The sequence below is a fragment of the Equus caballus genome, chromosome 15 (assembly GCF_041296265.1).
Source record: "Equus caballus isolate H_3958 breed thoroughbred chromosome 15, TB-T2T, whole genome shotgun sequence".
In the NCBI taxonomy this organism is placed as follows: Eukaryota; Metazoa; Chordata; class Mammalia; order Perissodactyla; family Equidae; genus Equus; species Equus caballus.
In genome coordinates, this window is record NC_091698.1 from 51436640 (window position 1) to 51449159 (window position 12520).

Consider the following 12520-nt stretch of genomic DNA (forward strand, 5'->3'; position numbering starts at 1 on the left):
TGAATCACAAAATCCCATTTCCAGAAAACTGTCCTCCCCAAAGTAATACTATACCCCAAAACTATAAATAAAATCATTTGTAACTTTCACTTACACATTACATCTTTATTGAGCACCCGCCAGGTTCCAGGTACGGTAACTAAGGGCTGAGACTCAGGAATAAACAAGACAGATGTAATTCCTGCCCTCAAAGAGCTTGCATTCTCATAGGAAGAACAGACAGTAAATACGGAACTAACTCAATAAATATAATAATTAGGAATTGTTGAACATGCTGTGAAGAAAATAAGCGTGAAAGCATCACAGTCAGGGGAGACTTTTCGTAAAAGATGCCATTTAAGCTAAGAACTGATAGCTATAAAGGAAATATTTATACAAAGAGCAAGGCACAGAAAGCAGCAATATAAAAACCTCTGGCAGGAAAAAGTTTAGTACATTTAAGAACTGACAGAAGCCCAGGAAGCTGAAGAAGAGTAACCCCGAGGCTGGAGGTTGGGGAGTGAGGTGGGGGGAATCGTAGGGGATGGGAAGTAGGGGTGGAGGTACTAGTGTGTGTTGATAGTGGTGAGGAGTGCAGTAGGCATTGGCCTCTCAGACAGGACTTTGTGGGGCATGATACACAGTTTGGATTCTGTTCTACCTGCAGTGGGAAGCCATTGAAGGTTTTTATGGAGCGAAGAGATGGGACCTCATTTGTACTCTAAAAACATTTCTTTGCTTAGTAGGTGGAGAATGGATTTAAGGAGGGCAAGTGAAAAAGCAGGAACATTGTTTCGGAGGTGATTATAAAGTCACAGAGAGAGGTGGTGGTGGGTTGAATTTGTGAGATGGTGGAGATGTGAAGAGGTAACAGAGATGATTCGCACTGGGAAAAATTTTGGAAACAACCCCACATTCTGTGACAGAGGATGTACTAAATAAAATTGTGAGCTCCTAAGCTACCATTAAGGCTGAGTTGTCAGAAACAACATTGACACAGCAGACACCTTTTGAATCTTAGGTGAATAAATTGATGGAGGAACAAAATGAAAAAAAATAAGGGGGTTGGCCTGGGGATGTAGTGGTTAAGTTTGCACGTTCTGCTTCTGCAGCCTGGGGCTCACAGCTTCTGATCCTGGACATGGACCTGCACACTGTTCATTAAGCCACACTGTGGCAGCGACCCACATACAAAATAGATAAGGATTAGCACAGCTCAGGGACAACCTGCCTCAAACAAAAAGAGGAAGATTGACAACAAATGTAAACTCAGGGCCAATCTTTCTCACACACACAAAAAGGAAATAATTGGTGGGACCAAGTCTTGGAGAAGACGAGGGGTACAATCAAAAGCAGAAGGAGAGCACTACATCTTGGCAAAGAAAGCTGCTTCTTCCCAGGATGACCACAGGTTCTGGCTTGCCCAGATGTATGCTGTGCATCTACAGTTCTAGTGTATTGTATCCTTGTGTCAGGATTATTGGGTTCCCTTTCACTCTCAGAAGTGTCCCGGGTTTGAGTGAGAAGTTATGTGTTCACTCCACAGAGCTTCACCAGTAACAGGAATGAAGGGAGAAAGGAAGTTCTATTAAACAAGTGGAGAGGTGTTCAGTTAGAGTAGTCAGTGAGCTCTGTCACCGCAGTGAAGTAGGTTAGGTCATCAGGGTGCCTGGGGTGGAGGTGGGCTCGGGTCTTGAGGACAGTAGAAGACATTGGTATCACCAGTGAAGTGGACCTTATAGGGAGCCTAGAGATGAGTGGAAAGATGCTCAGAAGTCTCCAAGGCTGGGCAGATGTCATCTATGTCACCTACATCCCTGACTGTATTCTTTGAGTTCATTATTTAGACTCAACAAAGAAAGATTTTATGATCTTAGTGTCATGTTCGTGTTAAACTTATTTTATCGTAGTCTTTGAAAACTAGAAAGCCATGTATCTGAAATTCTTTTCGTTAGAATCCTCACAAAATCAGAACCTGCCATTCAGTCCTTTCAAATAAAACCAATTCCTTATATTAATTGGGTCATGGATTTCATTTTTTATCTTTTTGTGTATTCAACAAACATTTGTGAATCACAGTACTTCCCTATGTGTCAGGCACAGCATTGGGAGATGCGGACACAATCCTCGTTATGCACAACCAGGATTGTGTTCCCATGAGACAGCATGACAACCGGTCCCACCAACTACTGCCAGTGTGTCTACAGTCCCACCCTCCTCCCAGTGAGAAAGGCTGTAAATACAGTATTCTTTCCAACAGTCCTTGTCTTTCCATCCTCATGCACCAATTCTCTCTGTCTCCTCCATCTCCCAGTCTCAGCCTCTCTCCAACAAGCATACATTAGCTTTTCCTCTTTTAATATTTCTTTGCTTTCCTACATCCTCACAGGCTAATATATTAAATATTTTTTTAAAAGCTGTGCACGCAAAGATTTGATGCAAGTGTTTATAGAAGCTTTATTCATAAATTCCAAAAGTTGGAAACCACCCGTATGTCCATTAATGAATAAATGAATAATGGTATATCCACACAATGGAAGTGTACTCATCAGGATAAAGGAACTGATATGTGGAACAACATGGATGAGTCTCAAAACATTATGCTGCATGAAAGAAGTCAGATTGCAAGGGTTGTATACTCTGTGATTCCATCTACATGACACTGTGTGGAAGGCAAACCTGGAACCATAAAACAGATTAGCTGGGGCCGAGGCAGGGAGAGGGGCTGGACTACAAAGGGGTGTGAGGGAAATTTGGGGGTGATTTAAATACTCTGTATCTCGATTGTGACATGACTGTATATATTTCTCAAAATACAATGATCTGTATGTCCAGAAAGGATGAATTTTGTTGTTTGTAAATTATACCTTAATAAACCTGACAGCTGAAAACTTCTGGCAGATTGGGCTTTGTTTTTCTGCACACCTACACACACACACATACTCTCACAGAAAACAAGAGAAGAGACGAAACAAGAGAAGAGAGGAGAGAAGAGAAGAGACTGATATGATGGAAAACGGAGGGAGACTTTGTTAAGAGTCTTTGATAAGGCAATGTAATTCCTAGTTGACCATAATAGAAGTATGGTGCTTAATTGCCTAAAATTGCCAGCTACATGTCAAAGACGTATTAGAGAAAGAAAAGATCTACCGTAAAATCTGAGAAGGTCTCCAAAATAAGAGCAAATAAAGTATATTTAAAATAAAAGTTATGCCATTACAGAGTAAAACAAAAAATTAGTGCTTCTCTCCACTTATGACAGAGCTCTTTTGTGAATGCCCTTCAGGCCAGAAAGCTTGTATGCATCTGCATAGGTGTCTTAGAACAAAATAGGTATATTGAGGTCATCACCACCCTCACCCCTGAAAGCCAAGGAGATAGCAGTGGCTAACTCTGCTCCCAGCACTAACTTCTTCAGAGACACAGCCGTGCAAAGGCATTGTCCAGTTCAAGCCATGGTCAGCAAAAAAGAGGGAGCGACTTGTGTTTTTGCCATTTAGAGAGTGTGAGTAAAATTAATATATAGGATTACATTTGAAATCCACATATGGCATTAGATTCATTTTCCAATCAGAAAGGGGAGCCACGCTTGCAGAACATTTGGGCCAGTTGGTACGCATGAGTACAAAGACAGAACCGAAAATACTGGTATTGAGGCAAATAATGGTAATTATTACAGAAAGAGGTGGGCTAAATTATGAGAAGAGTAGACTTCAGGAAGGCCAAGTCTTCACTGTGTAAAATCCATCCCTTCTCCATCCCATCTCCCACCCCCAACCCCAAACCTCTCTTTTGAACGCTCACATTAGGTTCTGGCTTCTTGCCCAAGAACTTGAAAATGAAAGAATAAAAAGTGAGCTTAATGTCCTTTGCTAGGCATAAGTCCCCTTTCTTCTTCAACATGGGCCCAGGAGCTCCAGTAGGGATTAAAGAGGAAGACTCCAGTAATTTTAATGGAATGATTTGAGGGCAGCATCATAAGGATTTAGTGGCAGCCATAAGAATAGGGGCCCCTTTCGGTCTCTGGGGTCTGTTCCCCAGATTTTGGCCATGCTGTTTTCACATATGGGAAAATGCAGGTAGAGTTTTCTTTCCAACCTTAACATCCTCTGGTTAAATCATATGCTTGCATTTCTCAGCCACTTCTGTCCAAATATGTTTTCCTAATGAGGCATTATATTCCTATGAAATCAAGCTGCTTTTCCTCAAAAAGAATATTTTGTTAAAAAAACACACAAACTCTATTAGTTTGTGGACAATAACATTATGTTATTTTAAAAATAGTATATGATGATACTTCCAAATGCTGGCAGTCACAAATTAGAATTTACGTGTGTTTCAAAAACATTTTGGAACACAGTTCCCCATAGAATTTATAACATGTGATAGTTTTCCAGGCTAGCCCATACTGCCATGGTGTTAGCCCATAGTGCCAAATTAACTGAAAAAAAAGTCTATAATAATACTTTTGTAATAGTCAAAGAAAAATAAAACTGAAAACTTTAGAAATTATTGGGAAAAAATGACAATGAAAGAGAAGAAACAAAAACCAGAAAGATTATAGAAAAAAATACCAATAATTAAACATATAAAAACAGAAATCCCAACAATCATTTATCTCAAATATGAGTAGTTAAGAAAAAGTGAGTAAATTGGAGAAACATTTTTAGATTGAGTTATATGGAGATTTTGAGGGGAATTTCCAGGCACTTTCAGGGGTTGAGAAATTAATGGCATAGTTCTTTATTAAATTACATTGCTATCAAAATGAACAAATTTTCTTTTCTTTTTTTACTGTTTATTTTTTTTTATTTTTTTAAAGATTGGCCCTGAGCTAACATCTGTTGCCAGTCTTCCTTGGTCTGCTCCCCAAACCCCCCAGTACATAGTTGCATATTCTAGCTGTAGGTCCTTCTGGTTCTGCTACGTTCATGCCTCAGCATGGCTTGATGAGTGGTGCTAGGTCTGTGCCCAGGATGTGAACCAGAGAAACCCTGGGCTGCTGAAGCAGAGCATGTGAACTTAACCACTTGGCCACAGGGCCAGCCCCAGGTTTTCTTTTCTTGATATTGCTAATATCAGGCTTCATTTAGGGGCTCACAAAGGGGAAGCTGATAGGAAGAGAAAAACTGAAAAGCAGAGATTTTCCTGAGGCAAGAGGAAATAGTGGGTTTCTTGCAATCTTTTTCTCATTTTATGAAAAACAAAGTCCCTTCCCATCCTCTCTACACATTTTTCCCCAGGTGGCCTCTCCCTCCCCCATGGATTTACCTACTGATTATAAACTGATGATTCTTGGGGCTGGCACCATGGCCTATCGGTTAAGTTTGACGCACTTCGCTTCAGTGGCCCAGGTTTGGCTGCCAGGTGCAGACCTACACCACTCATCAGCAGCCATGCTGTGGCAGTGACCCACATACAAAATAGAGGAAGATTGGCACAGATGTTAGCTCAGGGTGAATCTTCCCCAGCAAAAAATAAATAAACTGATAATTCTCAAATTTGTTCCTCAAGTTCACGCCATCTTTCTGAACTTCACTCCAACCTCATGCCTCCCATCAAGTTGTCCTCCAGATGAATCAAGTGATATTTGTCCAGAAAATACACTCAGTCCCCAAAGAATTCCTTTCTAATCCCACCCAGCCACAGAGGATCAAAGGAAAAAAGCTCTTCTCTTCTTCTTATCTTGATTGACAGTACCTCTCCCCTCACCTGCCCAGTCACCTGGGCCAGAAGTGTTCGGGTCACTAGGACTTTTCTCCCGGAGCCGCTATGTAATCAGCCCTCGTATCCTCTCCAATTTCCCTATCCAATGTCACTCAACCTTATTCCTTCAGTTCCATCACCAGCACTCCTGTGGTAATTCAGCTATTACAATAACTGCTCTCCCTTCCTGCCGTCTTGCCCCTTGCAGTCCATTTTCCAGGTTGCCAACAAAGTGATCATTGCTCTGTTCAAAATCCTTCAGGAGCTCCCCATCACTTACAGCAGGCCTGCTCAAAGGGAGACCACCTGCCTCAAAGTCAGTGCAGGCGTGAGGGGAGGTGGTGCCCTATTGTGTTGGTTAAAATGCAGGTTCCTGGGCTCTTCCCTGGGAAAATGGAATCTGAATCTTTAGGGGAAGAGGAGTTGATAAGACCCAGAAATATGCATTTTTAAGCAAGTTGGGGTGATTTTTTAAGTGTACTTATGTTTGGAAACCGCTGACTTAGGAGATGACGTCCACTCCCTTGCACCGGGCGAAAAGTCACCCACACTTTTCAGCCTGTCCGCTCTCAAGCCCCCTCTCCCTCTACGCCGACACTTCTCTCTCTTCCCCACACACGCTCTTGTTTCCTAGCTTCCTTTGCCTGTGTCTTTGCCCTGCCTAGAATGTCCCTCTGGCCCTCATCTCCCTGGAAAACATGATTCACCTTTCAAATCCCAGCAGAAGCTGGCAAAATAAAGTAGAAGAAAAGTAATCATTTGTTCCAAGGTTCCTGAAGGTGCTCATGGCAATTCTTAGGGTGCATGTTAATAGCCATTTTCTGCGTCTCCTTTGGTTACCATTAAAGCAATCACCGGAAATCCTCTGTTCCCCAATCCTTATTTAAGAATCAAACCAGCTATCCCATTAAAAAAGAGGACAAAAATAAGCTCACACCTGCCCCTTTTGACATTTACACAGGGGCCACGTCTGAGCCACGTGGAAACAGGCTTTTTTAAATGGCTTTGTAAAAGGAAAGATTCCCCCGAAAGCAAGAATAATCATTATTATTTGTTCTAAAATCCAAATGTATATTTTTCCATCCTTTTTATTTACAATATAAAGTGCTTTTCTCAGTAAATCAACAAATATGAGTATTCATGTCACCAAGTGCTGATGATTAAAAATAATTACTTTAATGGTAGCTGGCCCGATGCCAAACATGATCAGGTTTTGCATTTCAAGCATGATCGTGGATAATTTACATCTCCTTTCACACCAATACCCCACCACTCTTAATGGATTCTATTTTAGTTTTTATGAATTAATAGAAATTTAGTGCCTAATTCTCTATATTATAGTCCACCATTTGCTTTTAGAATCTATGGAATTATCTTTTTTTTAAAAAGCAGGGTGGCGCAGCATCACATAATTCTTCAAGTTACTTATTTAAAATGTTTAGCTGTCTGCTCTCCATAAGTCATGAGTGGAAGCACAGGAATGGGACAAAGTGGAAAGTAAAAACAGGACCAGGTCTCATGCCTCCCAGGGGGCTCTTATTTACTCAGGGGGACCACTATGACCAAGTCGGCATGCAGTCTCTTCCACAAACAGCACACGGGACCTCTCAAAGTCCAGTCACAGCCTGAGGGGCGTGGGGTCTTAAGTAGGTGGGGGCCTCACAGTCTGAGAGAAGATGAGGCCACCCTTTTTCCTTTCTTTCTTATTCCTTTGAGGTTTCATCTATAATGAAGATATGTCAAAACAGGTTTACAAAGAATTGTAGCAGGTTTTTTAATGTTTACATTTAACAAATTAACACTTTTAAGAAAAACACGCAATATAATTTTATTATTCAGAAGATAATTATAGGATTTATTAACAAGATGTGTATTAATACCTGATGCCCTAAAGGCAGTGTGGCCCAGTAATATGCATCCGATTTCAGTTTGTATAATTATTTTCAATCCTATCTCTGTGACACTATGTAGACAAATGACAGTATATAGTCCTTTGAAGATAATATCAAAAGTAAAAATTTGATGTTCTAGGTGAATATAAGGACTGACCCCGGGTCTCCCCGCTGGACAGATTTGTAAATATATGTCAAGTACACGCACCTTAAAATGTATTAGTTGTCAATAAGATCAGAGGGAAAAGGAGGTATTCTCAAGGATTTGTCTCTAGTAAGCAAAGAAGACCCTAAAGTGTCACCAGGTTGAGAGGAGGCCCTATTGGTGCTGGGGAGAGGGGGCAGAAGAGTTAAATGAGTAAAGGTGCTTCAGGCATATAAAGACGCGGGGCAATTCCTTGCATAGCTTGCTCCTGCTAGCCAATGGTAGGCATGGAGAAGACGTGGCTTTATTTGCGTACTCTGATTTATGTGTTACCTGTACGAGTCTCTTTGACAGTGGGGAAATGTAACTGTAATTTGTATAGTACCTTCATTTGTAATATCTCCTTTGACCCTCCTTACGAAAGCTCAAGATAGCTTTGGAGAAAAGAACAATGGCAGCATTTTGCAGGAAAACCTGATTGGGATTCAAGACGTGAGACTAGACACACTTTTTACACGGTAGGAAGAAACGACTGAAGTCATTCCATTGCTTTGGGAAGGAAGTCAATGTACGTCAGATTATTAGGTTGGCCACCAAGGAAGGAAGCCCTTTCACATACCTATAAAAAGTTACTCAATTCCCTAGAGTCAGTGGGCTTTCCCATTTTGCCTGGCTTAGAATGTGTCCCTTGGTCTGAAAATGGCCTTGGACAGTGATGCTACTTAGTCCTCAGTCTACCCAAATTGCAGGATCTTGTGACTGCCATCCAACTGGACAGTCAGTATGCAGGAAAGAGCCCTTACGCCTGTGTGATAGGCAAGGTGAGACAGGTGTGGAGCACCAATGACAGCCACCTGTAAGTTCTCCTACCAAGTCACCTGTACCTTTTACAGAAACCTCTCAAATTCTAGAAAAGCGACACACACACACACACACGAGAAGAAATAGAGGAAGGAGGAGAGAGGAGAGATGTAGAGAGAGCCATACCCAGACTACAACTACAGAACTTTCTGGTTGACTTTCCTGTGGATTCTCAGACTATCCCTGACCAAGAAATCAGGATGCTCAGGAGCCACCTGGAAGGATATCCTAAGAAATATTTCTGATGCAATAATAGCACTTACTTTTCATTTTCACTCAGCAAACATTTGTTTACCATCTACAGTGCTGTGGGTATCAAGCTAGGTGTCAGAGATACAACTGGTCCATAAGACAGTCTTTACTGTTAAAGAGATGGTACTTCAGTGGAGAAGGAGATGTGAAAATAGACCATTACAGTATAGTGTGGAAGGTGTTATAAGTCCGTTACATGCAGGGCAGAGAGGGAAGGGAAATGCGAGTAGGGGTGGAGCTGTGCAGGGCGGGAGTGGTCCAGCAGAGGCAAAACTCATGACCTTTACCTAGGAAGACCTGTAATCCTATTAGGAGAAGGGCCTAATTAATTAATGAGTAAAGCGGCATTAGATAAGTAAGTCTTGTGCTCTTAAAGTGAAATCGTAATTGCAACGGTTCAGGCAATCGGAAGAGGAGGCTTTGTGTGATTCAAGGGACACACCAGGGGACATTCAATGACAGTGAACACAGTTAGGAACCACTGCTGTCCTCTTAGCACAGAGCCCTGTACTTTTTCTTTCTGTCATGACAACACTTAAAATGAACTGAGTTGTTACCGGCCTAGCACTTTCAATTTATTATCCCATTTAATCCTTACAATACTAGTTTGAGGAGGGCACAACGATTACACCCATTTTAGGAAAGGCCTAGTGAGGTTTGCGGATTTATCTTACAGCTGGAAGTGATGGAGGCTGGATTTGAACACAGGCAGTCAGACACCACAACCCATAAGCCCCTTTTCTTGAGGCCCATTCTGCCCACATCCCTGGTGGCTTTTCTTCTATTCCCTGAAGCTGTGAAATAGCGCCAGACTCAATGGCTCAGGGAAGAGGACCGAGACAGTGACCATCCTTCCTGTGCATGCGCACAGCTGGGTCAACTGAGCTTCCTGAGCTTGCTGCTGCGGCAGCTTCATTGGAGGGGAAGTGACTCTGGGTGACCCAGTGGTGCATGGACAATAGTTCTCTTCTCTAGTTCTCTCCTCTGTCACCCTGGACAAGTGTGATTTGACAGCTTAAGCAGTGTGTGAGGTTTGTGTGTGTGTGTAAAGGAGGGAAGCAGGAGGTGAGCACACAATGGGACTTGCTCTCAGAGCCAATTCTGCTGCTGGCTACTCTCCCTCCCTGCTCAACCCACTGGCTTGGGAGAGCCAGACCTTCTGGTCCTCAAGCTCTACTTACTAAAGAGCACCTTTCTCTGACTTCTCATGATTAAACTTCAAATGCCTGAGATCTTGGCCTTCTTCTCTCTTCTGCCTTATGGCCTGGTTGCTTCAAACTTCGTGGCGCCACTGCTGATCCAAAAGGCAGCTTTCTGACTAAGTGGGGAATGAAAAGAAAAAAAGAAAGGAAATCACAAACTCCCTTTGTAAGGAAGCCCATTCCAAATATACAGTGGCAGATTAGAGCTGGGCTGTGAGAACCCTGGAACCTATTATTCAGGCCCATGACTTATGTAGGTCAGTGTAAACAACCCCAGGCACAAAATAGTTAACTTTTACGATGGGAGAGGCATCCAGTTGAAATGGATGGTTCAACATGCTTTATTGTGGTTCAAGCCAATTTTTGATTGGGAATAAGGCACAAGATTGGGGTAGCAATTGAACCTCATTCACCTTCATGTAAAGGAAGTCAGTGGGATCACTCAGACTTCCTAGGAGTGCCGGTTTTACCAATTTTGATGTCCGTCTGAGTACTTTGGAACTGGGAGAAGTTACTTTGGTGCCTTGTTTATGGATTTGTGGTCTGAAGAGTTAAGTACATCAAATATATGGTTAATTGGGAGAGAATTGATTATGCTTCATTTTTTAAAATTTTTTCTTTTAAGGAAGATTAGCCCTGAGCTAACATCTGCTGCCAATCCTCCTCTTTTTGCTGATGAAGACTGGCCCTGAGCTAATATCTGTGCCCATCTTCCACTTTATTTGTGGGACGCCAGCCACAGCATGGCTTGCCAAGCAGTGCCATGTCCGCACCTGGCATCTGAACCGGCAAACCCCGGGCTGCCAAAGCGGAACGTGTGCACTTAACCACTGTGGCACCAGGCCAGCCCCTGATTATCCTTCCCTTTTAATAGTTAGCCTTAGTAATCTATTAGTAACTACTATTATTGATCTTTTTAAAAGCATATTCAATCAGAACAAGATTCAAAGATATAGTAAGTTCTACTGATTAGTAAACTGTTTGCTAATTGTTGATTAATTTGCTCTTACTAACTGTTGCTTAGCATAAATGGTTTTAACCAGTGTAGAACGCTTCTTTCAACCCATCATTTGTATTTAAACAGAATCAAAAGCTTTTCCAGAGGTATTTCTCTTAAACTCCAATTGATGGTGATATTCCTATAGGTTCAGATATTCGTTCCTGATCCTGGTGATATAAAAGAAATTCATAGTGCATATTGGTGGGCTAGTGATTAAGAATCAGTGCTCTCACCACTGTGGCCTGGGGTCCTTTCCCAGTCAGGGAACCACACTAACCATCTGTCGGTTGTTATACTGTTGTGGCTGCCTGTTGCTGTGATGCTGAAAGATATGCCACTGGTATTTCAAATACCAGCAGGGTCACCCATGGTGGACAGGTTTCAGCAGAGCTTCCAGACTAAGATAGACTAGGAAGAAACACCTGGCCACCCACTTCCGAAAAAACTGGCCATGAAAACCCTATGACTAGCAGCAGAGCATTGTCTGATGTAGCACCAGAAGGTGGGAGGATGGCGCAAAAAGACCTGGCAGGGTTCCGCTCTGCTGTACACAGGGTCACAAGGATCGGAACTGACTCCAGGGCACTAACAACAACAAAGTGCATATATTGTCTTGCTTAAAATCATACCACATTCGGTGTTGGCTCTTGCCTTGTTTCTATTACTTTTCCTGGACAACACACACATGGTACCCACTCCTCACTCCCATCCCCAGGTATTTCTTGTTTCTCTGACAATTCCTAACCAGTGTCATCTGCTGACCTGTGGCTCTGGTTGTTGATTGGTGTCTGGACCCCTAACCCATCCTACTGAGATGGTAACTGATTATTTGAGGGCCTCTTGCCATGATCATGCGGATGCCTACATCCTTGATTGATTGTGCTCTTTTACAGTTTCCCTTACCCTATTCTGAGGATTCCATTTCTCCTGATAGCCACACTTGGGTGTGACGAAGATAGGAAATATATCAAGTTGGTATGATGTCACTGATCTGCTTGAACTTGTGATGTCTGTTTGTGGATTAAAATGGAGGGATTCTCCATCCGCCCACCTCTCATCTTTAGCTTTACATTCTTGGAAAGTTTAACTTAATTATTCTTTGAATTTATAGTAACTGCTCCCGTAATAGTCATCTTTCTTACAGCCTTCTTCAGAAAGTCTCCTTAACCTGCTTTAATTTTCTTGATATCATTTATATCTTCTTGATTTTATGTTTATTTATTTGTTTATTTTCTACTTCTACCATTCGATGCAAGTTCCATGAGAGTAGGGATTATACCTTTGGTACTTAGAATAGTGCCTGGCACACAGTTGGCAGTCAATATGTATTTGTGAAATAAATGTTGAGTGGATGAATTAGCCATGGGCAAGAAGAGTTTGCAATATTCAGGAGAGGATATTGCTGATTATCAGTATAATGTGCTGATATCCCCTCTACAGGAATCTTTAGGACTAAGATCTCTAGGATGTTTTGCTATAGTCT